Consider the following 26226-nt stretch of genomic DNA (forward strand, 5'->3'; position numbering starts at 1 on the left):
GTACAAGTTGAGAAAATATGTCAACAGAAAGATATACACCATTCTTCATTCAGAAACCACTTATAATTATTAATGATAGAGTAAAAAATGAATCAAAAGAATGTGCTGAAATTTCTGAAGTCGTTGGCATTGTCATTAGATTAGATAAGTAGTTCAGAAATAAATTATCATTAACCATTTCTCATCCTGCTCTTCACATTGTATTTTAAGAGGAAGAATTTTTCCTAAGGGAAATAGTCTGCGAACAAAAGAGTGCATATTACAATTTTTTTTTCTTCAGGTAAAGTTTTCCTTTTTTTTTTTTCTTTTTTTAAAGCAAATATTACTTGTATATGGAACCAAGTAAAGGTGACAGAAATGTAAAAATAATAAAACATAACCTAGGAAAGCTTGTGGGTTAGGCTTAGTAAACAAAATTTTTGTATGTCTTAGTAGCGTTTTCTCCCCAGCACTGAAGATGAGGCTTTGAGTATGAACCAACCAAGCAACAGAAGTCAGCTCCTGTTGCTTAATACACCCATTAGGGGACACCTTACTTTGGAATTAGGGTAGTACTCATTAGTACTCATTAGTGAGAGACTCTTAAGCCATTTAAAAAAGTTGTATGTAGTAGAATACCGGAGTAAGACACTTAAAATCACCCATTCCATTCCCATTTTTTATAACTGACATCTTAGGGGAGGAATAATAATGAATTAATTTAATTTTTTTTTCTTTACCTAAAGAACAAAATAGTTTTATATTTTTATGGTATATCCCTGGACCTAAAATAATTATTTTAAACTAATGGTGTCATCTATTTAATTAATCCATCAATGACTCAGTTTCCCTAACCGGAATGGGAATATAATGTTTATTCATGACTACTCTTCTGAATATTTTGGATATAAATCAATGAAAAAGTAAATGGGATACTCTACTACTTTCTTTTAGGGAAAAAAAATTGCACTGTTTCGCTTGGTTTAAACTCCAAAATAAAATGATGTTTTTAGAGAGGGGATGTTACATCCAACTGATTAATTTCAATTATTTCTGGTAAAATAGACCTTAGGGTGTGAATATATATGAAGTTGGCAGATCAATAAAAAGTTATTTTTTGATAGACAATATGTGTTTAATTTATAACCAAGAGTTTTAAAAAAAGGGAATAGAATACAATCAGTTTAACAAACATGGCTTGCAAGTCAACATTTTGCCCATTCTCATGCCATCACTCTTGTAATAAATTTTATTATTGGTAGGAATTGAGCATGAGGAGACTCAGCATTTGTAAGTATGTAAATACACCAATGGTGGAGTCAAACAGCCTGAGCTTGAATCTTAACTCTCCCCTTTACTACTTTTGTGAACATGAACAATTTACTTAACTTTGATATGCTTCATTTTTCTCTATCATAATGAAAGGAATACCTGCCTCATTCAGTTGTGTACTAAACGAGTTAATAAATGTAAAGCTCCTAGAAGCATGTTAGTACAGATTAAATCCTAAAAAAATTTGGGAAATATGTTTTACTGATAAATCGTACTAAATTTTAGGATCACATAGGTAGGTGTTTAGAATCTAACTCTATGGACATCTTTACTATTTTATTTTTCCGTTTTTGGATCTTGAGTAATGAGATCGTGTCTGGAATTGCTGCGTTCTTGGTCTCTGACTTCAAGAATGAAGCCACAGACCCTGGCGGTGAGTGTTACAGTTCTTAAAAGTAGTGTCTGCAGTTTGTTCCTTCAGATGTTTAGATGCGTCCGCAGTTTTTTCCTTCCGGTAAGCTCATGGTCTTACTGATTTCAAGAGTGAAAGTGCAGACCTTCACAGTGAGTGTTACAGCTCTTAAAGGCGACATATCCAGAGTGGTTCATTCTTTCCGATGGGTTTCTAGTCTTGCTAGCTTCAGGAGTGAAGCTGCAGCCTCACAGTGAGTGTTACAGCTCTTAAAGGCGACATATCTGGAGTGGTTCATTCTTCCCGATGGGTTTCTAGTCTTACTAGCTTCAGGAGTGAAGCTGCAGCCTTGCAGTGAGTGTTACAGTTCATAAAAGCAGCATGGACCCAAACAGTGACCAACAGCAAAATTTATCATAAACAGCAAAAGAATAAAGCTTCCACAGTGTGGAAAGGAACCTGAGCTGTTGCCACTTCTGCCTCAGGCAGCCTGCTTTTATTTCCTTATCTGACCTCACCTACATCCTGCTGATTGGTCCATTTTACAGAGAGTTGATTGGTCCATTTTACAGAGAGCTGATTGGTCCGTTTTGACAGAGTGCTGATTGGTGCATTTACAATCCCTGAGCTAGACACAGAGTGCTGATTGATGCATTTACAATCCTCTAGCTAGACATAAAAGTTCTCCAAGTCCCCACTAAGTTAGCTAGATACAGAGTACTGATTGGTGTATTTACAAACCTTGAGCTAGAGACAGAGTGCTGATTGGTGTATTTACAAACCCTAAGCTAGACACAGAGTGCTGATTGGTGTGTTTATGATCCCTTAGCTAGACATAAAAGTTGTCCAAGTCCCCACTTCCTTAGCTAGACACAGAGTACTGACTGGTGTATTTACAAACCTTAAGCTTGACACAAGGGGCTGTTTGGTGTATTTACAAACCCTGAGCTAGACAGAGAGTGCTGACTGGTGTGTTTACAATCCTTTAGCTAGACACAGAGTGCTAGACAGAAAAGTTCTCCAAGTCCCCACTAGGTTAGCTAGATACAGAGTACTGATTGGTGTATTTACAAACCTTGAGCTAGACACATGGTGCTGATTGGTGTATTTACAATCCCTTAGTGAGACATAAAGGTTCTCCAACTCCCCACTAGACTCAGGAGCCCAGCTGGCTTCACCCAGTGGATCCCACACCAGGACTGCAGGTGGATCTGCCAGCCAGTCCCATGCCATGCACCCTCAATCCTCAGCCCTTGGGCAGTTGAAGGGACTGGGCGCGGTGGCACAGGTGCAGGGGCAACGCTGGTTGGGGAGGCTGGGACCACGCAGGAGCCCATGGTGGGAGGGGCAGGGAGGCTCGAACCTGGAGACTGCAGGTCCCTAGCCCTGCCCCTCTGGGAGGTGGCTGAGGCCCTGTGAGAATTCCAGTGAGGTGCATGCGGGCCAGCAGTGTTGGGGTACCTAGCGCAACCTCTGCAGCTGCTGGCCCCAGTGCTAAGCCCCTGACTGCCTGGGGTCAGTGGCAGCAGCCAGCCAGTCACTCCGAGTGTGGGGCCCCACCGATTCCACGCCCACCTGGAACTCATGCTGGCCCGCCAGCCCCGCGAGCAGCCCTGGTTCCTGCCAGCACCTCTTCCTCCACACCTCCCCGCAAGCAGAGGGAGCCGGATCCGGCTCTGGCCTTGGCCACCCCAGAGAGGGTCTCCCACAATGCAGTGGCAGTTTGAAGGGCTCCTCAAGTGCACCAGAGTGGACGCTGAGGCTGACGAGGCACTGAGAGTGAAGGCTGCTAACACATTGTCACCTCTCAAGATGATATATTAAACCTCAATTGTCTTTTCTCTTTTTTCTTTTCTTTTCTTTTTTTTCTTTTTTTAATTTTTTTGAGACAGAGTATTGCTCTGTCACTAGCCTGGAGTGCAGTGGTGCCACCTTGGCTCACTGCAATCACCGCCTCCTGGGTTCAAGAGATTACTCAGCCTTAGCCTCCCGAGTAGCTGGGACTACAGGCACACACCACAGTGCCTGGCTAATTTTTTTGTATTTTAGTAGAGATGGATTTCACCATGTTGGCCAGGATGGTGTTGATCTCCTGACCTCGTGATCCACCCGCCTCACCTCCCAAAGTGCTGGGATTACAGGGATGAGCCACCGCGCTTGGCCATCTCAATTTTCTTTTCTGAAAAATAGGCATAATGATAGAATCAACCGTATTTTATTTTATAACGATTAAGTTCTGATACATAATCAGTACTTAATAAATATAATTGTTATCACTAATTTTTGTTTACACATGGAATGCTATTGCCACATCAAAATAGTTTGTTTTCTTAAATTCGGTATATAATAAAATCATTTTCTTGCAGATGCTTCAGCTATAAACAGGTAATGTCATGTACTCTAAGATTTGGTATTAAAAATACATTATTGGACATATACTTTGCAGTGTAATGTTCTCTTCTCTTGCCACAGCAAAACCCTGAATTATATCAGAAAAGCAAACATAACAACCTTAATAGAAATGGATTATATAGAAACAGAAAATCCCTCCTACTGTTAAAATATATTAGTTTTCTTAAAAAGGAAAGTAATATTTACTTTTGACTGACATAATTATAGCTAAGGCACAGAGAATCATAATTTCAAGTTTTATTGAAACTTAAAAGTTTACTCCATTTTCTACTAGGTTTTTGCTTTTATTTTTTTTTATTGCCAAAATAAACGTTACTCTTTCAACCAAAATATAAAAACTTTGATCCTAATTTTAAGGTCGTCTTCAGTATAATCATCATCATCATCATCATTATCTTCATCATCATCACAACACATATATGTGAAGCGATTTGGGTAATATGTATTCATTCAAATAACTGAACAAAGAAGTCTTTTCTCTCAATGTATAAAATGAAAATTATGAAATGACTGTAAAATAAGAGGCTACTGTTGGTCTGTCCTTAGAATTTATTTTACTTTTACTATTCTTTTTATTTACCTACTTATGTATTTTCATAACATAATATTTGCTTCAATAGAAACATTTTTCCCGTATAAACCTCATTATAGAAAATCAGCAATATGAAAATTAAGTGAGTGTATCTAAATCTTGGATGTTATTCTAATATAGACATAAAAATATTTAAAATTAATAGTTTTGTGTCAACAGCACACAAAACATAACAGTATGTTATGTATGCCATAATATACTTGGTCTTTTATGAATTATGCAACCACTTTTGAGAAATTCAAAAGCGAAGTAAACACTTGCCCACCTGCCCTTTTTACCTGGGCACATAACTAAGCCTATATTCTCAAATTCCCCTGAGGATTGCCGTGACCATGTGACCAAGTATTCACCAGTGGAATGACAGAGAAGGTAGTATGCACATTTCTGAGTCTATTCTATAAAAATAACTCATGAGCATTCCTTCACATTGCTTTTCCTTCCTTCTGCCTTAAATAGAAACCCCCAGAGTGCCTCAAGCTTGATCATTGACCTGAAAGTTCACAGTTACATGAGAATGCTATTGTCTTGAAGTATTATATGTTTAGTTCTACCGACCGTAGCCCAGCTCACCAAAACTAGTAGAAGAAATATAATATTGAAATGGAGTGCTGACTTAAAAAAAATAACATGTGCTATAACATAAGCAATTTTTTGCTCTAACAGCAACAACAACAAATTTGGAGACTATGTGATCTATACAACAAGTTGCAAAGATGTACCTTTGGGCTATGTTTGGAGGCAAAGCATTTTGGAAAGTCATCCATAGTTACTTGGAAAGCAGACCAAGTGGCCCCTGAACATTTAGCTAAGGGAAAAGTTGAAACAAGTAAAAATGTTAAGAAATTTGCTGCACTGAGTCATGAGTTATAAGAAAGAACTGAGCTTAGACAAGAATTAATAGGTTTTAAACAAAGATTGAAGGCAAAAGAGAAAGCCAGAGATTAAAGCGTCATAGGGCTGGAAAACCGAACTGCTCTGAACCCTGAATAAGGGGAGATAAGACTGGAAAATGCTCTGAGAACCAAAGGCATATTAAGACAGTATAATCAAAGGGCTTCGGTTTGTACAAAAATCAGCTTAAAATGTCTTGTCTTCTCATCCAGTCCTATTGTTTTATATGTTCTTAAAGGGAAAAGAGAGAGGGAGGACAGATATATGTGGAGGGAGAGGAAAAGCAAAGAAAGCCAACTCGATAGAGTCATTTTAACAATGATATCTAGGAAAAAATATTTGGCAACATTTATTGGAGCATAGAAATAACTTGAATATGGAATTTATCAGATATATGTACATTTTTAATGGAGTTGTATGCTTCAGACCATAAAATTATTAACAATTCAGAAATTTGAGTGATGTGGATATGAAAAATTTGTATTATTTTACAAATTTCTGTAAGTCTGTTGTTGTATTAAAAGTTAAAAAAGTCCCTCATCTCCAATAAAGAGCAAGAATATGGACATAGGGTGTGTAATAATAGATATGGGAAACTTGAAAGGGTAGAAAGGGATTAAAGGGTAAAAAGTTATTTAGTGGGTACAATGTAAATTATTACCGTGATGGTTACACTAAAAGCCCAAACTTCATCACTAGGAAATATATCCACCTAACAAAACTGCACTTGCACCTCTTAGATTCATACAAATGAAAAAAATAAAAATTTTTTAAAAAGCAAGAATAATAGGACAACAGCAAAAGTGTGTGTGTATGTATGTGACATAGAGGAGAGCATGTGTGTGTATGAGAGAGAATGTGGCATAAAAAAAGCCTAGGGTACAGAAATTTCACCAGCAAGAAGATAACTGTCCAAATCATGAAGTTTCTAAGTAGGGCGTTCTTGACATTACCCATGTCATATGTGGCCATTGAAAATAATAAAGAAAAAAAAGAGGGACATTCCAAATGTCAGAGCAAAGGGCGCAGTTGAAGAAAGGAATATGCCCCCGGAGAGCAGACTCAACTAAAGAACCAAAACAAAAAAATCTTTCTCCATGTCCCTGGAAAGTGGTTTTCCATGATGCTTGTTTTGCAGGATTTGTCCTGCCAAGATCTAGGAACTGAACTGTTCTGTATCTCCTTTTCCTCTTTCATTAATATGACTTTTCATCTTGCTCTTGCTGTGTTACTGAGCATGGTGGGAGAGAATCCATAACTTCTTTTTCTATTCATAGGTCATTAGAACAAGCGGAACAAAATTTAAACCTAATGGACTTTGAGCTGACTTCTGTAACTGGAGGGTAGCTAGGTTGCCTCACTTGGCTAGGACTAGGTGTTTTCTCAATGGAAAAAGTTGTACACACGGGTGAAGGGCCAACTTGTGTGATGGCTACTTGCAGTTCTCTCAGGAACAGATTCTTCTTTTTCCTGGACTACATTTTCCACTTTTCCTTTCAGATAGATATGTGCATATGATGGTACTCCCTTTTAGCAAATATGGGCCTCCCCTGGCCTTCATCTCCTAAATGTAGTCCTTCGTGCTCATTTCGCCTTCTGACTGACTTGGAGTATGATTCCCAGGGAAATCATGCAAACTCCACACTGACATTAGAGGAGTTGCCCTCAGTCTTGATACTTACATGATTTTGTGAAGTAGACAATCCCCGTATATTGGGAAATTCTCTGTACTACAGAAGCAATGAATATCTTTTCGTTGTGTTGATCTATTATATATTTGTCCAGTTGTTTTCCTGTCCTATCCTACACTAATTACCACAAAGGATAACATCCATTTGGAATTGTAAGGATCTAAGAAATGTATTAATCTAAATTTGTATAAATAAAATTGGTTTGGGGTTATTTAAAAACCTCAACTTACCTCCAAAATATTTCCAAATTTATGTAGTAAGCGAAAGATAAAATTAGGCTAAAACACCATTAGAAATGATAGATGGTCTATATTTCCTAACATTGTACTGATGGCACTGAAAATTATGTTGAATTTCTTTGTCCTAATGTAAAAAAGGAAAATAAATGGTGAAAAGTCTCCTCAAATCATTTTGTAACTACATCTAGAATGGGCGGACAACGCTATTACTACTTGTCACCTTGCTATTATATTCTAGGATACTAACGTGTTAGAAAAATGTCTGTCAACATGTCATTTGAAAATAAAATTTTTACCATTGATTCTTTATATCTCTGAAAGTAGACTTTTGTTACATTGATTCTGAATGTATATTAGCAAAATATTTTTGCAAACCAAAAAAAGAAAGAATAAAGTTGACTATTCACATTTGCTTCAATAGAAATATTTTTCCTTTATAAGCCTCATTATAGAAAATCAGTAATGTGGAAATTGAGTGTATCTAAATATTGGATATTATTCTAATATAGAAATAAAAACATTTAAAATTAATAGTTTTGTGTCAACAGCACAAACTGTAATTTGAATTTCTGATATGTTAGCATTGTTTTTAGTTTCATGGGAACCCTTTATATTTATTTTACTTTTAGTTGATCTAAATTGGAGTCTCAGGTGCTGATTTTTGTTGTTGTTGTTTTTTAACTCACTTGTTTTTCTTGATACATCCAGGAAATTGAAAAGTAAAGTAGGAAACATAATGTTCTGATAAAAAAACAACGGGACTTCTTGTGCTGAGGTAGGTGCAAGCAGTAATTCTGCATTGCAGTTATTACTACGAAATCAATAAGTATAGAACTAGAAAACAAATGTGTCTCGCTGGAGGTTTAATCAACCAGCAATCTCCAGTAGTGCCCTTCTGTGAACATAGTATCATTTTTATGAAGAATTTATTAACTTACACTTTATTTTTGAATCAGGGCATGCAATTGCAATGTCATTATTTAATGGTTATACAATACTCTGCTGATTTATGTATAGATCATGTTTTAAAGGCACATTCAGGAACGGGAGGACGAAATAGAGAATGGGCTGACTTCTCTTCAAATAAAATACGTATTAAGGTTTAAATTTGTGCTCTTACTCTTCTAAACAATGGTAAGATGATAGATTATGTAGTAAAATGCATGTCCTACAGGTTTACAACATGTTCTTTTTAAAATAATAAAACTAATACATGCTTATTATACAGGGTAGAAAGAAGAACATAAACTTTACCCATCATTCTACCAGAAAATAGTTGCTTTTCTGTGTAATTACTTCCAATCTATCCACCCATAGTCATTATCATCTATCTATTTCTGTCATCTGTCGATTCAGACTCTTTTAGCTTGTTTGCATGTGTACATGTGATATGTGTATTTCTTTGTTCTTTTAATTTTTTGCCAAATTGCATTATACCGTTTATGAAATTTTATTTTCTCCTTTTTGCACTTTACATGTATTTTAGCATTTTCCATATCATTAAATATTCTTCTAAAATAAAATTTTAGATAGCCACACGGAATTCTTTATTTAGATGTACTATTTATTCATTTATTTATAGTCAGACATTTGCAATTTCTAATTTTGCATCTAATTCACATCTTTTCTACAAACATCTTAATATCTCTTACTCACAATTCCTGAGCTCAGGTTTTATTATTTTATTATTGTAGGCTTTTAGAGATATAATTTCCTGCTCACAAAGAGGAGGTTCTTTGAAAGGCTCTTGCATTAACTGCCAAATGGTTTTAGAATAGGTGTACTAATATATATTCCAACCTACAGTGTGCAGGAGGATCTGCTTACTAGCAAACATTAAGAATCATTTTTATTATTAAAATATTTGATATTTTACTAAATTGTATTTTAGTACTCTTTAATTAAATTTCAACTCAGATAATATTTATTATATCTTCATTTGGTCATCAATTGCATTTCATTTTTACAGTGTATATTTTTAATATAAATGATACAAACCATAACACTTATAAATGGAGGTAACACTAGATATTTTTTCCTTGTTTCTGAATGTAACAGACCTGCTCATATATTTTAACTGTAAAATGTGGTGTTGAATAAAATCATGAGATTTTAAACATAGCCTTTAATGAAAGAGCAAAAGGAACATAATGTGCTTATTTTTCACGTTATTTTTTCCTTGTAGTTCTGCTCTGCTATGTCACTACATCATTTGTTTCAGAGGAAAATGGTTCAAAATAATAATTTATATAGAACTGAAATTATCTTTTTCTGTAATATACAACCATATGAAGCAAATTGCCATTAGGAATATTTTTCCTGACTAAAAAATATGTATTTGGTTTAATATAATAAAAATCATCTAAGTTAGACTTCAATAAACCAGGGTGTGGATTTAATTACTCATGTACAAGATGGACCGTATTTGACATTTAATCATCAGTTTTTAAAGGTCTAGATATGCAAATTGTTGTGAATTTTAAAGCAAGTAATTCTTAATCTACCTAAGATAAACTATTTTTAAGAATTTTAAAAATACAATTTGCATGCAAATATATTATGTGCTAAGTTCAGCTGTGTCTTGTCTGTGTAACAAGCAGGCTTGACAAAAGAGGCCTACTCAGCAATACTGTTGGCTGCTAGTATGGTGTTATACTATTGATTTTACTTCTAGATCAATTATACTTTAAAAAAATGATGTAACATATCCAAGTAAGTATTACTGCCTTCGATATTGTAACTCTGAAAGTTTCTTTTCTGACTTTAATGATACTATCACTATTTAAAACCTATTGAAATATCCTCCTTTGGAAATATTTTAACGCCCTCTACAATACTCTAAATATCTTAACTAGTTGCAACTTATTAATTTTGCAAACGCAAAACCTGTGGGACCAAAGAGTGTATAGGGATATATGAATTATGCAGTGTTGATCCAACACTGCTTCACAAAAAGTGCCATGTGAGCAAATGATTTACTGATAAAGCACATTGTCATTGAGCATTCAGATACACTTCATTAATCTGAATCAAATATCATCTTTCAAGTTTCTCAGATTTTAAACATAATAAACTTGATTGATCATGTGACATTTTAAAATCAATATTGAATGACCACTATCAATTATTTAAAGTCTTTGTTTCAGGTTTTGACATATGATCACTTATACATCCTGAAAATGAGAGAGTATTCCATGACATGCCAAATTTTTTTTCAAATACATTTAATTATAATTAGCATTATTTTTATCTAGCATGTCTTGAGCTTTGGACTTTCTGCACTGCACTCAAAACATATATGTCACCATCTTAGAAGAAACTTTGTTCTTATTCAATAATTTTTCACATCAAAATTATTTCCACACTTAATCAGAATTCAGATTTTAATTCTATATATTAGATGTCGGACATTTTAAACAATGGCTTTGTCCCTGTAAACTTATTCCTTTGTTTGTTGTTGTTGTTAGTTATTATTCCCACAGCCACCAACTCTATTCAGATTCACATCATTTTACAAGTTCTATCACAATAGTCATATATACAGTACCAGACAAGCACTCACTGAATAAAATTCCAATATTATAAAGTGAAATTGAGACCTCTACTTCTTTGAAATGCTTTCTTCCTAATCCTACCCCATATCTGCTACTTTTTCATTAAAGAGGCCTCTGCTTTACTCAACTTTCCCTCTTCAGTTAACTGTTGCCTGTAATAACATGCATTCCATTTTTTGTGTTCATGCAATCTCAAAGAAGACTCTCCATGTCACCTTTCACTTCCCCATGTTTCCATCCTATCTTTTTTGTTAAACTAAGGTAAAAAATAAAACTGAGCACAGTTTGAAAAGTGAAATGAAGTAGGGTTTAACTCTTGACCTAGTGTATGTGAAACTATTTTGTTATAACTAAAGAGTTATGTAATTGAGTGGCTTTGGCAGCAATATTAAAAATTTACTAATTTTAAAAATGATGACATTATTTATCAGTTAATTATGATTACCTGCTCAGACATACAGGCAGGATTAAAGATTGAACAAGTGGCCTTAGGAACGCACAGTTTGGAAATTCTGGTTATTCAGTAACCCCTTGCCTCTTAGATGGGGTAGCCCCTGATATGATTGGGAAGATAAATCCATACTATGAAGACAGGGCAGAGCAAATATTTAAATTGTTGTACTATTATTTTCCTGACCTTGACCCTAAAAAAAAATGGTTGGTACTAACATTTATAAAAGATGAAATACTCAAAAGCCATTGGTAATCTTGATAATACTACAGGAGTGAAATCTTTAGTTAGAGAAGGGGTTAAAGTTATCTCACCTAAACAACTGTTAAAATATCTGTGTTTTCTAAAACTGTTTTTTAGTCACAATTGTTTTTTCCTCTTTCATCCTTCACTTCTTTCTTGGGTGATTTTATCCATGCCTAAGAATACATAATCTCTACCTAAATATTGTTGACTTTAAAGCTCATCTCTAGAGCCAGATTTTCTTGAGAACTGTATATTCTTTTTTTTTAATCAAACTTTCTATTAGATATCTCCACATGATTGTTCCAGAAACACATTCATGTCAGTACGTCTAAAACTCTACATCATTTTTCTTTCAAAATGTCTTATTTTGTCATTGCCCCTGTCCCAGTCTAGATCCTTAGTTTATCTGTTATCCATTTCTCACCAGGATTGTTACAGTTGTTTCTCAACTGGCTGTCCTGTTTCTTGTCCACTAACCAACTTAATATCTTTACTGAGCTAGGTTTCTGATTCCCACGTGAAATTATGCCATTTCTATGCTTTGATTGCTTAAGTGGCCCCTCATCCTAATATGATAAATTATACATTCATGACACTCTGGAAGATTACTTCAACTAGGAACATGATACTGTCACCTTACCAAGATACTGTAATATTTGCTTTGCTCTAAACATTCCAGCTTTCTCATGCCATTTGGCTTCTGCACATACCTTTCTCCATGACTGAAGAACTCCCCAACTCTTGTCTGACTAATAATTTGATAAACGTTTGTTAAGTCTCAGTCATGACTCATCGGTAAAGTCATCTCACTTCTCAAGGTACACTTCTGTTTCCCTTCTGCCATGCACCAAATGAATCTGCTACCGTTAAGTTGCACTTTATAGCAATGACTATCTTTTATGTTAATTTATTAACTATCTTCCCACCCCTTGAAGTAAAACAGCATGTTTTGTTATCTTTTATTTGTATCATTAAGCATAATGTTTAACCTGTGAAAGACTCTAGTGCAATAATATCCAGGCTCTCTGGGAGACCACAGTGGTGTTGGACATTCAGATATATTCAGATCTGTGGTGGATCCCAGTGCATCCATCACAGTTTCAACTTTAGAAATGACCCATTTATCTGCTTTACATGTTGCTCTAAAGCAGAATATAATTAAAGGCAAAAGTTTTTAGATGAAACAGATTTTTCCAAGAATCCTTCTCTAGTATTTTGTAATTAATTAACTTTAGGCAAGTTACTGAATATTGAATCTTAAAAATCAGAGTCAACACCTATACACTGAAGAATTGTGTTGCAATATCTGGAAATATTGGAGAAACTGATGCTTGCAGTAAATCTGAAAAGTCTTCACATTTAGTTGTGAAATTAATTCTTCAAAGCAGAGCTCAGAGAGATCTGCAAATACTATCATGAAGGTAAAGTGAGTTTGTATAAGGCTCTGCAAAATCCCCACATGGGACAGAACTATGCATCTTACCACTGTGACCTTACAAAAATAATGTCTTCCGCTGCATTTTCCTTTTGCCCTCAGTATACACTGCAGCTGGTAATGATTCTTTGGCTAGTATTATAAAAATGTACTCTGAGTACATGACCACAGAATGAATCGTAGGATACACTGGCCAGAGGACCAAGATAACTGCTATTTGCTGGAATAACCTCCCCACTTCCAACAAACTTTGGAAATATTTACTGTATTATAGGCGAAACAAACAATTCTTCTAAGTAGAAAGTAAATAAAGAAGAAAACAGATAGATTAATATGCCATCAGTGACTTTGTTTTTTGTTTTTTTCTTTTTTCCCTTTTCTTTTATTTCCTTTCTTTTCTTTTTCTTTTTTTTTTTTTCTTTTTTTTTTTTTTGAGATGGAGTCTTGCCGTATTGCCCAGGCTGGAGTGCAGTGGCGTGATCTCGGCTCACTGCAAACTCCGCCTCCAGTGTTCAAATGATATTCTTGCCTCAGCCTCCCGAGGAGCTGGCATTACAGGCATGTGCCACCATGTCCAGCTAATTTTTTGTAGTTTTAGTAGAGGCGGTGTTTCGCCATGTTGGCCAGGCCGGTAACTCCTGATCTCCAGTGATCCTCCCGCCTCGGCCTCCCAAAGTGCTGGGATTACAGGTGTGAACCACCAGGCCCAACCCCCTTTTCTTTTCATACGTAGTGTAAGAAACTGACAGACAAGCATTGCAAGTATGGAGATCTACGTTGTCTTGCTGCCACCCAAGACTGCCTCGTATGTAAGTTTCTCCTGAATGAATGTTTGACTACCTACCCACTGTAGTGGCCTGCCTCTTTATTTGCTCCGAGCTTGCCCTCCACTTAGACAAGGCAATTCTCAGTTTAGCAGGGAGTTTTCCCAACAATTGGTGAGCTAGTCAGGAGCCCACCAAAGAAACAGGCCTGGGGAATACAGAATCTGTGAGGGGAAATCCAGATTGGCTAGCTGCCTCCATACTGGGACCAGTGACCCATATGTTTAATGCCTGTGGACCTTTGCATGAGTACAGAATGCTCTAAAAAGGCCCCAAAGGGTAGTCACCCTATTTTTTTTAATTTTTTTATTTTTATTTATTTATTTTTTTTTGAGACGGGGTCTCACTCAGTCGCCCAGGCTGGAGTGCAGTGGCGCGATCTTGGCTCACTGCAAGCTCTGCCTCCCAGGTTCATGCCATTCTCCTGCCTCAGCCTCCAGAGTAGCTGGGACAACAGGCGCCCACCGCCACGCCCGGCTAATTTTTTGCATTTTTAGTAGAGACGGGGTTTCACCGTGTTAGCCAGGATGGTCTCCATCTCCTGACCTCGTGATCTGCCCGCCTCGGTCTCCCAGAGTGCTGGGATTACAGGCGTGAGCCACCGCGCCCGGCCAGTCACCCTATTTTAAGGATAAAAGTATATCAAGGCAGTAAAGAAGTCAGTTGCAGTCAGGTGGCCCCTGTTATGGGCAGTGCAAGAGACAACAGATAGCAGTTAGCACCAGAAGTGAAGATACGGAACTCGTTGGAAAGTAAGATATGTTTTTGATGAATTAAACTATGAGATATAAACTTGTGTTTTGTTAAGGGAAAAAGAGTAATTTTTGCCCCAAAGTAGAAAGACTTGCTTCAAAATGATAATTTAATATTTAATACTAATTCAAGATGGAATTAATACTAGAAGAAACAAACAATTTTTATCTCTATTAGATGTTTAAGAGTTTAAGATCATAAAACTATGAGTTCAACCAAGGGACAAATGTGCATGTGGAAGTGCTGTGTCCATTACTTTTACATATCAAACAGAAACAAAACAAAAATGAAAACAAAACCTCTACAATCTTGTATTTAATTCATTAGGTTCTTGCTTTCTCAATGACTGCTTAACATGAAACATGCTGTAAAAATAGTTAACGGGAAATAACTTGATGATGGCTAGTGTTGTTTTGTATTATAATATGTCAACTTAAAAATAGCTTGCCACATCTCTTTGTTAGCTTACAGTCTTGAAGTTTTGCTAAGTTAAATTAAATAATGGATATTCATCAAATATCTAGATAGTTTTCAAAGAAGATAAAATACTAAAACATTAATTGCTGAGCATAGTTTAATTTGATTTACTTTGGTATCTTATTTTTATATGGTGTAGAAACTCTAAATACTGTATTTTTGGGGTCTGTTAATTAACATGAAAAATTGAACTTTGTGGAAGCATACATTTCTGGAGGTTATAAAATGATGTTAATGTACAGAATGCAAGTTCAAGATTGTTAGGAAATAAAATTCTAATTAACATATGGTAATTAAAACTAGAAATAATAAGGGTGCTTTGTCTTGGGACATAGAGGCCAAGAGATAGACACACACACACACACACACACACACACACACAAACACGTGGGAATGAAAGTGTACGTTTAAAGAAAAAAAACAAGAGAAAAAAAAAGTAAGAGACAGATGTGAAGCAAGTAGAAACAACCCAAGAAAGACATTGGAAGAAAGAGGTGGGAGTACAGGAGCCAGGTCTGGATTATCAGTGTTGGGGAATCTTAAATGGGCCAGGTTTTTCACTCTAGGTAGGGGTTATAGGAGGCTGAATGACCAGAGGTACTATGGCTTGTGCTTAAAACCCCTGTAAGGCCAATGAGCTCACATTGGCTGCTGTTGTTGTATCCTTTCCTCTTCTATTCAAATACCAGGTCAAAGGTCCACATTCACCAAGGACCAGTCTGCAGGATCAGTGGCAATGCCTACCCATTGCCCCAAAAGGTTTCACAGGGCATGCAGCAGGGTCCTCGACACTATGCTTCACTGATCAAGCCCAATCAGGTAGCACTGGGAGATGAAAAAAGCAAAATAAAACCAGAAAGACACAGCTCTGCAATCTGCCATGGAATAGTAGCCCAGGACTTGACTTTGTTTTCTCCCCTACCCCACCTCCAACATTGCATGGTCACATTACATCGATGATATTATGTTAACCTCTGAAGATTTATTTTTTCTACTACAGACCATTCTGACCTCAACGTCTGGTTGGGTGGATAAAATGTTGCCACAAGCAATTAGCCTTATAGATGAAAACTCAGTGGGCCCTATTTCTCCATGTGGCAGGATAGATGAGACAACGCTAAATGGCAAACATTTTATGGCGAACAAAGAAAGTCATGTTCTTGGCTCAGTCAGCCTCTACTAATTGCACTATGGCAACGAATACCTCTTGGGACATCCAGCCAGGAGACAGCCCGTCGTAGTGGAGACTGACTAGCACAGTACTACCCTGCCAGGCTGGATGGGATACTTTGTCTCACAGTGGAAGGAGGACTTCACCTTACTGACCTGGACTCCTGTCACACTGCTAGATTCTGAGCCTGAGGTAAGGAGACACCAATGCAAGGCACTCGCATTTTGCATAAGGGAGAAGTGATCAGGCTCCTGATCTGGCATACAACAGTCCAGGAAGAGTAATCATGTGGGAGACACTCCTACCTCCCCCAGCAGGCAAGTATGTTATGCTTCTCCTTGGAAGCCTTCCCAGGCAGCTGCTGTTTTGACCACTTGGAACAAATCCTCCATCGTAATCTTTGGAGGAGACGATCTACCTTTACAAGTGCCTACTGGATTTTTACCTTTCCATCTCTAGCTTTCTCTCATTGTATCACATGGCATCAAAGATAAATGATCCCACCCATTATAGGAACGGTTATTGTCACATTAGTTTAGAGATTGGGGAAATTGGTGGGAACATTTGTTAATATGCTTGCTTCTTTTGCTTTGCATTTTCTCCTGTGTGTGTCTCTATTGTTACTGTAGACTCATCGTGCAATATGGCATCAAGTTTGTGAATAATACATCCACACTCCCTATAAAAACCCTCAGAGAAGCCAGGTAGTCTCATGGAAGAAGGGGCTTGTAAGAATATAAGGCCAGTCAGGAGGGGTTGAGTGTTGTGAAAATGTATTCTGGGTTCATGACCACAAAGTGAGTTGTAGGATGCAGTCATCAGAAGACCAAATCACTGCTACTTCCCAGAACATCCCTTCCCTTACCCTCCACTCCCCACTTAGGAATGTTGACCAGATTGTAGAAAACCCAAACAATCCCTTTAAGTAGAAAGTACATGGACTGAGAAAGCAAACCTATGACTTATGATCATGAGTGACTTTTATTTTTTTCTTTTTCGTCCTTTTCTCTTTTCTTTTCATGGTATAAAAGATTAGACAGGTATGCATTGCAAGCACACATATTTACCTAGTCATCACCCTATCCCACCTCATATGTAAGTTCCCAACTAAATAAATCTTTGACTACTTAACAATCTGAAGCGGTCTGCTTCTTTCTTTGTTCTGAGCTTGCACTCCGCCTACTGAGGGCGATTCTGAGTTCCAGGAGGGAGTTTTCTCAGCAGCTGGCTAAGTGACCCAAATCCAGATTTTCATTTTTATAGAGTCCAAGTCATTAACAGTCCTTTCTGGGCCATTAGCACTCTTACTTGTATTAGTTATTACAGTTTTACATTAAATTTACCACATGATATCAGAGAACTAAGATGAGATTCTCTTGGGCTCCAGACACATTCCTTCCTGCCTGTATTATATAGTTGTAACCCAACTTTCTCTTGATATTCACAATCAGTCACTACATCCAATACATAAAGAGACTCAACTGGGAGCTTTTAGCCATCAGCACTCCCAGAAGATGAAGAAATTAATATTTCAGTCTGAATGGAGTGGTCTGAGCACCAAATAAAACATTTATTATTGTTCAGATTTTATAATACTCTAATCTATTTATTTGATATCATAAGTTCTGTGAGCATTTCTGCCATGATTCTTATTGGTCTCTTTTCCTGGAAAGTACGAGGAAGATTAGTGAGAAGAACCACACCATCTATTTGGGTGTATACCAAGACTTTATCCCTTATAGGTCTGAACACCTGGTTAACCCACCCTTCTCAAGCCATAGCTATTGCACTTGTCCATGTACTTTCAAAAGCGGCCAAATGGATACCAAAGTCTATGCAAAAAAAGACGTGGGTACCAAACACAATCTTTCTAGCCCCTATATCTAATAATAATTCTACCTTCTCCTGATGACCAGGGTCAATTATTCCTTCAAGACTGATGATTCCTTTCCTTGTTTGCCTGTCTTTTCACAAAAGAAGCCCTAAGTGGTCATGCGATAGGATAGCTTGAAGTTTAGTGGGGCTTATGCTACTTCTGTCAGGGAAACTATGTCTCTAGGAACAAGGAACTCTAAACTCGTATTTCCCAGATCATGAGGATGGAAAGTACAAATTCCCCAGAAAAAGGCCACAGAGTTTTGAAGTGAGTGGGGCCATTATTACTTTTGTCCTTGGTGACCCAACCCATGTTTTAGTCTGCCTATTGAAGATAGAAGCATAAAATGGTCATAGATTCAGTATAAATATGGAGTCTTGAAAAATGTCTTCCCATCTTTGTAAGTTATTGTACCTAAGCTGGTGTCTCATTTATACCTTTGAAAGGTAGTTTCATCCCTCACCACCTCTCAGTGGTGAGAAAGATAATAGCATTAAAAGGTCTTATGGTCATATGCCAATCTCACACTTTCTTTGCTCTAATGTGGCATTAGGTTACGTAGGGACTTGGGTGAGTGGATCAAGCAAGCTATGATTCTGTCTGAAGCCTTTCAGTCAGTGAAGCTTATCCTACTTATTGTATGTGTTGATTCCACTTGAGATGAAGCACTGCTCCTTTCAATATGGAAGGTATGCAATGTAATAAACTTGCTATCAAGTAACTGATCCTAAAGGATAGTATATCAGAGACTCGGAGTTAGTCTCCATGGCTGACTTTATCAGCAGTGGGGGCTCTGTAAACTTTGGAAATTGGGAAGCCATACAGCTGGGTTCATACATGGTTTCTATTCCTGCCTCCATGGCTACTGCATTTGTGAATCCATTGTGACCATCTTGGGGTGGACAATGACAGAGTCTGGCTGCTTTTGACTATCTTAGTTTAATGTGTTTTTATAAGTAGATGTTATTTGGATAGGTGTTTTCATCTGATAGGAAGCCTTTCATACCTTGTGCCCTGCTTTCATAGATCCATCAATGCACACCTTCCTCAGAACTCTTCGTTCCCTATCTTTCAACATTCATCTTTCCAGGCTCCTGATCAACTAGTTAAGCCATTTGACATTTCCCATCCAGTCATATATTCTTACCTTGGGTTCTCTCCTCTCACATACAGTGGATGCTCGGTTGCCTTACCAAATGCTCTTCCATTGGTTTGAGATATAGGGGCAGTTCACTTATCTCTGCCTTTGGTAGCTATTTCAGGTGGCACTGTAGGACTTTAGCAGTCCATTTTTGACTAGCATACACATACAAGTTCATTCATCTTTAATTCGAGCTTGACCTCAATTTTTCTGGTCCTAAATTACTGCTCTACTCCCAATTCCCCATGAGACTACAGGTGTTATCTGAAGGAGAGGCCAGTGCAGTAGTGTTGGCTGTCAATGGAACTCTGTACCACCTTCTTTTGCAATCTGCCTGTGTTCTCTGTTGCCGCTTTTGCAAAATTCCTCTTACAAAATTCCTCTTAGACCTGCTCATCCTTCTGCTTACGTTGGTCTGAGAGAACTCAGCTAAGTATAGGAAGTTTTGCTCCATGATCTCTTAATGCTCATCGTCAGGCTTTCCATTAATACCAGCGCTCATTAGCAAAACCTGTTTTTCAAATTATGTATAATTTTTGACTGAAAATAGCATAAGCTTCATCCAGAAAACAAGGAATCTTCATTCAGATTATTTTATTGGTGTTGGATATAAATACCACATAGCACCTTTCCTTAGCATCAATACCTTTAACACCATAGAGTGTGTGGGGTTCTGTGACTCAAACAGCAAAGCCAGGAGCACAGACTGAATACCCTGTAGAGTACTTTATTGCCCTGTGTCTCATGAACTAGTCACCTTTTATGATACCAAATAAATTTGTTGGAGTAATATTTCCAAATATGAAATATGCTATGTCTCAAACCTGAAAAGGTTTATTTTCTAGTGATGGAATGTGCAAATGGCAATAATTTATTTTCTCACTTTGAGGATATTATATCAGCATCTGGTCAGATTGACATAATGACATCAATATAGTGAATAAACATGACTCACTATAGTGTGATCCTTTGTTCAATTATTGAATATTCATTTTTGTCCAGTGTATCTGAGTAATTGGCTATAGGTCTTTTGGGGGAAAGAGTGATAAATTCATTATTCTATTCAATTTCTGTGGTTTTGCGTGGTCTTTCTTTATAGGGACTCTGTCTTTCCTGTGGTAAATGGGTTTCAACTGTGAAACTGGCTCAAGTCAAAACCTGAGAGAAACACCGTGATATTTCTAGGGACAGCGGCCTTCAACAAATTGGCTTTCTATCCTTCCTGAACCCCAGCTTTAGATTGTGCAGTTTTTATAATGGAAGCCTATTATTTTGTGTATAGGAATATAGTAATTTATTATTTCCATAGCTGTCAAAGAGTCAGGTTTCTTTGGTTGCCACTTTGACCTCCACACACTGAAGCTCTGCCACCTGGCCTCTATTACTCAGGATTTCTATCATTCCCATTGCTATAAGGGATCCCTGTTCTGAAACAGCATCTCCTATGATGTCTTACACCACTGAATCACCAGTGAGATTCTCAGAAGTGGTGGTGTCACTTTCCCTTGAATGTTACTTATTGTTTTGGTTAAAAAAGAAAGTGTCTCCTGACTCTCCCCAGCACCCCCATCTCACCTGTAGAACTTAGTTAATTGGTGGATTATATGACCTTAGGTGGCATATCTAATCAAGCATGTCCACTTTTCTGAGGCTTTTAATCTCTTATTTCACTGCTTTTTGTGGAAATTCTGGCATTTTTATTTATTAACTGTGAGCCATCACTTTCTCCAACTTCCGGGAACTATCCTAAAAGGGTGTTATTATCACATTCTGGAGGTCTTGCTAAGGTAATACATTTGTACCGTGAGGGAATGTCCCATAACTATAAGCTCTCCAGTTTCCAACTTTGAGTTTTACTACTGTTGATCCAGCATCCTCACGCTTCAGGCCATATGCATTCCCTAGGATCCTGCCAGTGTGTAATGGATGCATCTTGAAGCTTTCATCACTTATATTTCCTTTCCTGTTTTAGTAGGTCCAGCTCTTACCTGATCAGGTTATCAGCTTAACTGTACTTATTGGCTTAGTAGCCCAGAGAAATGGTGAGGGTAGTTTCTGGGGAGAGAGCATGCTTTCTTGCAAGTCAGAGGTCTCTATTTCATCTTTAAGCAAGAGACTGCACTCACCATTAATAACAGGAAGTAGTGGGCCATTTTGAGCACTCCCAGGTTCAGAAGAATCCCAAGATTCAGGATTTTTGAAAGTATTAACCTAGATACCACATTTCTCAATACCCCTCTCCCTCCCTATCAACAACCTGAACCTGGTAGAGCATACTTAATGAGGTTGAGAATTCACACTTCTCCAGTAGCTATTCTTCTAGATAATATTACAGATAATTCCTAGGTCAAATCCTTATCTTTTCCTGCCCCCTGGCTGCTAAAGATGAGAGGCTATTTGCATGTTGCCAAGAAAAGTCTTGGAGCTTTCAGACTAAGCCTTTAATGTGTAAATAATCACTTTCAGTCTTTATCAACTTTCTACGATATGATATATTAGCAGCACCCAGAGAGCCACTCAAATCCATAGATTCCATAATTTGTACTTATCTGAACTTTTCAAATGCTTGGATATTGCCCCTACCAGTACCTTTCCTTCTCTCGCATCCCATTTCAATTTATTACCAATGAAAAAATTTTAAAACTTGCATAACTGCTGTGTTCTGATAACTCTTTAAATTCCATTCATTTCCAGGGTTTGCTAGCTGGTCACATAGCACCAAAATCCAATTTTCATGTCTGTTTCTTCACGTCACTCCTGGCACCAACTGTCTTATGTTGTCTTTCAGAGTCTGAGACTGAGTTTTTCTTTCACTAAATTAATTGGGTAGTGTCCTCAGGGGCATATGTTGGGGATGAAGGTAGTAGTATTGAATAAAAGAGAAATTGAACTGTGACAATTTCTCAGCAAAAGTCTATCTCAACAAAGGTCTTTGGGAATATCTGGAGTTTTCCTAACATACACCAAAGTTTATACCTCTGCATTAACTAGCCATTGAATACTGCCTTCAAGGATAAACAATGACCTTGGGAAAGTTTGTACACTTTTGCTGAGAGCCATTCCTGGAAAGTGACTCAGCTGAGAGCCTCCAGCCATAGAAATGCTCAAAGGATAGGAAAAAAGCCTTAGTCCTCAAAAGGGTATCTGAGCAATACATCACAACACACACTATAAAGTTTTTAGGATGACCAAAAAACACAAGACAAAAGGTGGTAGTTTTTTCTTGACGTATATATTTTCTAATCCTCATCATGAAGCATCCATTCCAGGGAAGGCACACAAATATCATTTACACAAAATGACTTGTCAGATGGGCAGAAGGTAGTCTGTCTACTTAGCCATTATCATATTTGCACAATAAATCCATGAGCAGAGCAGCAATGGTAGATGGAGGCTATGTATATACCTAGTAGCCTAGTCCTCTTATTAAAGCTGATTGAGAGACTGTCTTTGGTGATATATAACCTGTCATCAGAGGAGAACCAAATCCAGCCCTCAATATTGAACTGTTTATTATGGATGACCAGTTGGCTACTTGTAGACAAATTAATTACATAGGCCTCTGTCTACCCTGGAAAGAATTGCAATTCAGTCTTACTAGAATATACCCTAACTCTGAATGTAGGTTATCTTCTTAGTATATAAAACTGCTGCCGGCATCATTATCTCAGTACTTAAAGAATGCTAGATTTACTTACATGAAATTCCCATATAATGTTGCCTCTATAAAGGGACCATTTTACTGCAAAGACATGGAATAATGGTCATATAATCACAATATAAAGAGGTTTTACTATACAAAGCACCAACTAGAAGTTGTCAGTGTGATAAAATAATAGAATGGCCTACTAAAGGCTCAAAAAGTGTGCCAACTTGGAAACAGCATCCTGATGAGGTGGACCACTCAATCCCAGGATATATGTTGTTCATTGAAACAATGACAAATATATGGTGCTGCATCTCTAACTCCTAGAGTCAAGCAACTATAGACCAAGAGATAAAAGTGGTATTGATACTTCTCACCATCACTTCCAATAACCCACTTGTGTTGTGTTTTTCATTCTTATAACTTTAAACTTAAATTAAAGTATCCTAGAATGGTAAAAAGAAAGGGCTAAATATATAGTAAGATATACTTTCACCAATGAAATGAAAACATATATATTTTTATTACTCTTGAAAGTAAAATCATAGAGATATCAGGCCTCAGTCCTCTCGGAAGGGACTTCCCAAGAAGGACATTTAGTGCAAATATTGTGTGAGACAACCATCATCAAAGTAGAAGTGTTATTATTGGCTATTACTAATTACTATTACAAATGTATATCTAAATTAATTACCTTCTTCAAGTAGGACAAATTACTTCCCTCTTCATAATGAAAAGGACCCAGTTATTTCAACCTACCATCAGCTGACTGGAAGATTCCTTACTGTTGGTGCCATGGGGAGCTCAACATTGGTGTCTGCTCATAGCAGAATATAATGAGGGGGATTTTATGTTGAATTCCTCAGTGTGAGGAATTATTGTCACTGATGAGGGGAATTCTATCTTGTTAAGCTCTTCCATAACCAACATTCCTACCACCATGATATGTTCCACTTCAATCCATTAATCTCCTGTTAAGTGGATGTTATGTGACTAGTAAAAAAGTAGTCATGTATAAATTGTGCCTGATTATGGAAAACCTCCCCTGTGATGGATATTCTCTGGTGAATATTTACATGAGAAATAAATATATTCACAAGCTAATCCCATTTTGAGAGATCTGCCTACATGTCCCTACTTTAGTCTTACTAGTCTTAATGTTCCAAACATATTTTTCTCTGACTAAATGTTTATCTAAACAACAACATTAAACACTACCATAAAGCAATGTATTATACTTTTATTTAATGATACCTACAGTAACAGTGGACAATCAAAAATATCACTTCACATTTGTCTACTTTTATAATGTTCCTTCACTACTGTCCTTCCTGATCATATGAAACCTGTACTGTCACAGCATATTATGTATAACCATCAATAAATCACACTTGATGTTTTTCCTTAGTCCATCAAGCTGTCATAGGGAACTCTTCACAAATTCATCAGTGTGAGTTGAAAGCAAGGTGGCAACACAGTGGAGTCTGAGCCATGTGCAAATTTCTTCTATCCTCTGAAACTACTCAAGTTCAGTCTCATTTCTACTATGTTCTCATAATAATTGATTGCTTCTATACACTCCCGATTTTATGTTCTGGTGGCACAGAAAGCAAGCAGTTTATGATGGATCGGCCATTTTTAAAAAAAGAAACGCATAATCTATAATAAAATATTTCAATATGGAATACAAAAGCACGGCTCTGCTGGAAGACATAACAAAGCAGAGACACTCTGTATGTGTCTGCTACAAATCTAAACTAATGCAGGTGTATTGTATTAGTGACAAAAATTATAAGCAACATTTGCATCAGTTAAAAAAATTTTTCTGAAATATTGAGCAACTCTTACTACAATCAGAACGAAATAATGCACAGTTATATCATTATTTATTTTTTGTGTTTTGTTTTAGAAGGTAAAGGATAGTTATGTCTGTTCCTAGTTTGTAACCTAAAGTTGACTCTTGAAGGTTGAAAAGAAGTTCAAAATATAGACAGTGTTTGAGTGCAGAGAAGTTGAAGAAAAGAAAAGGAAAAACTGTGTGTCAAGAAACATGTGTGCCTGAGAAACTTTCTGAGCACCATATGCTAATTTGCTTGATGTGGAAATCTCCATTAAAAGGCCATGTGTTAATAAGACATCATAGTGTCTTCAGATCAAAAAGAAGTTGTAATATTAGTTTAAATTATTCATGGAAAACCGAATGTCATGGACACTAATTAGGAAAGGGCATGTTATTAATATTAACCGGTGATAGTTAGAATCTACTAAAGTTGGAGGTTTCCATTTGTATAAAAGTAGTCAGGAAGAAACATCACCTCTTCATTCATCGGATATTGTTTGTTCTATATGTGTGATCATGATGAACAGGTCTACATGCTGAGGCTGACAAAACAAACAAAAAAGATAAAAGAAACATGAGTCTTTGATCTTGACAATGGCCATAAATTAACCAACATTTTAATCTGCCTGACATTTTGATTTCTTGTTTCCTGAGATAATATATCCCATTGTTGTTTATGCCATTTGATTTATAATTTCTATGACTTGCAACTGAGATTATTTTCAATAGTATAGCAAGTGTGGAAAAGTTGTTTTAGTGTTTCATTTATCTTCAGTGTCTAGCCTAGGATATAACATCAAAAAGTGCTCAACAGATGTATGCAAAGTAACCAATAAACAAAATATTTTCACCATCAAACCTAAGCAATGACCCTGGTTTATTAATAGAGACATAGGAAGAGGCACATTTTTCTTTTTGTCCCCAGAAAAACTCAATCCACAGGGAATAAAAAAGGGTGGCTTATTCCATTTAGTGTCTCTAAGATTAAATACTTTTCTAGTATAGAGATGATTGAAAAAATCATCTCTACATTATTCACAATTCATATGTAATGCTATTTTTAGAGTGATTATTAATGAAGATGACATAGGATTTTATCTAAGGATTTGCATAACATTAGATTTAATTCCTGGTGATAGTGAAGATTGGTTTTTCAGATTTTTAACAGATTTTCTAAAAATATAAAATACAATAAAAGCTCACATTTCTAACTGAATTTTATTTTGCAGTGAAAAATAGAACTTATGCACTTCTTGGAAAATTTTCTTGGATGGCCTTCTATTAGTTTTCTGGTAGGTGACTAATCTTAAGAAATATTGGAGAA

This window comes from Theropithecus gelada, chromosome 7b (genome assembly GCF_003255815.1).
Source record: "Theropithecus gelada isolate Dixy chromosome 7b, Tgel_1.0, whole genome shotgun sequence".
In the NCBI taxonomy this organism is placed as follows: domain Eukaryota; kingdom Metazoa; phylum Chordata; class Mammalia; order Primates; family Cercopithecidae; genus Theropithecus; species Theropithecus gelada.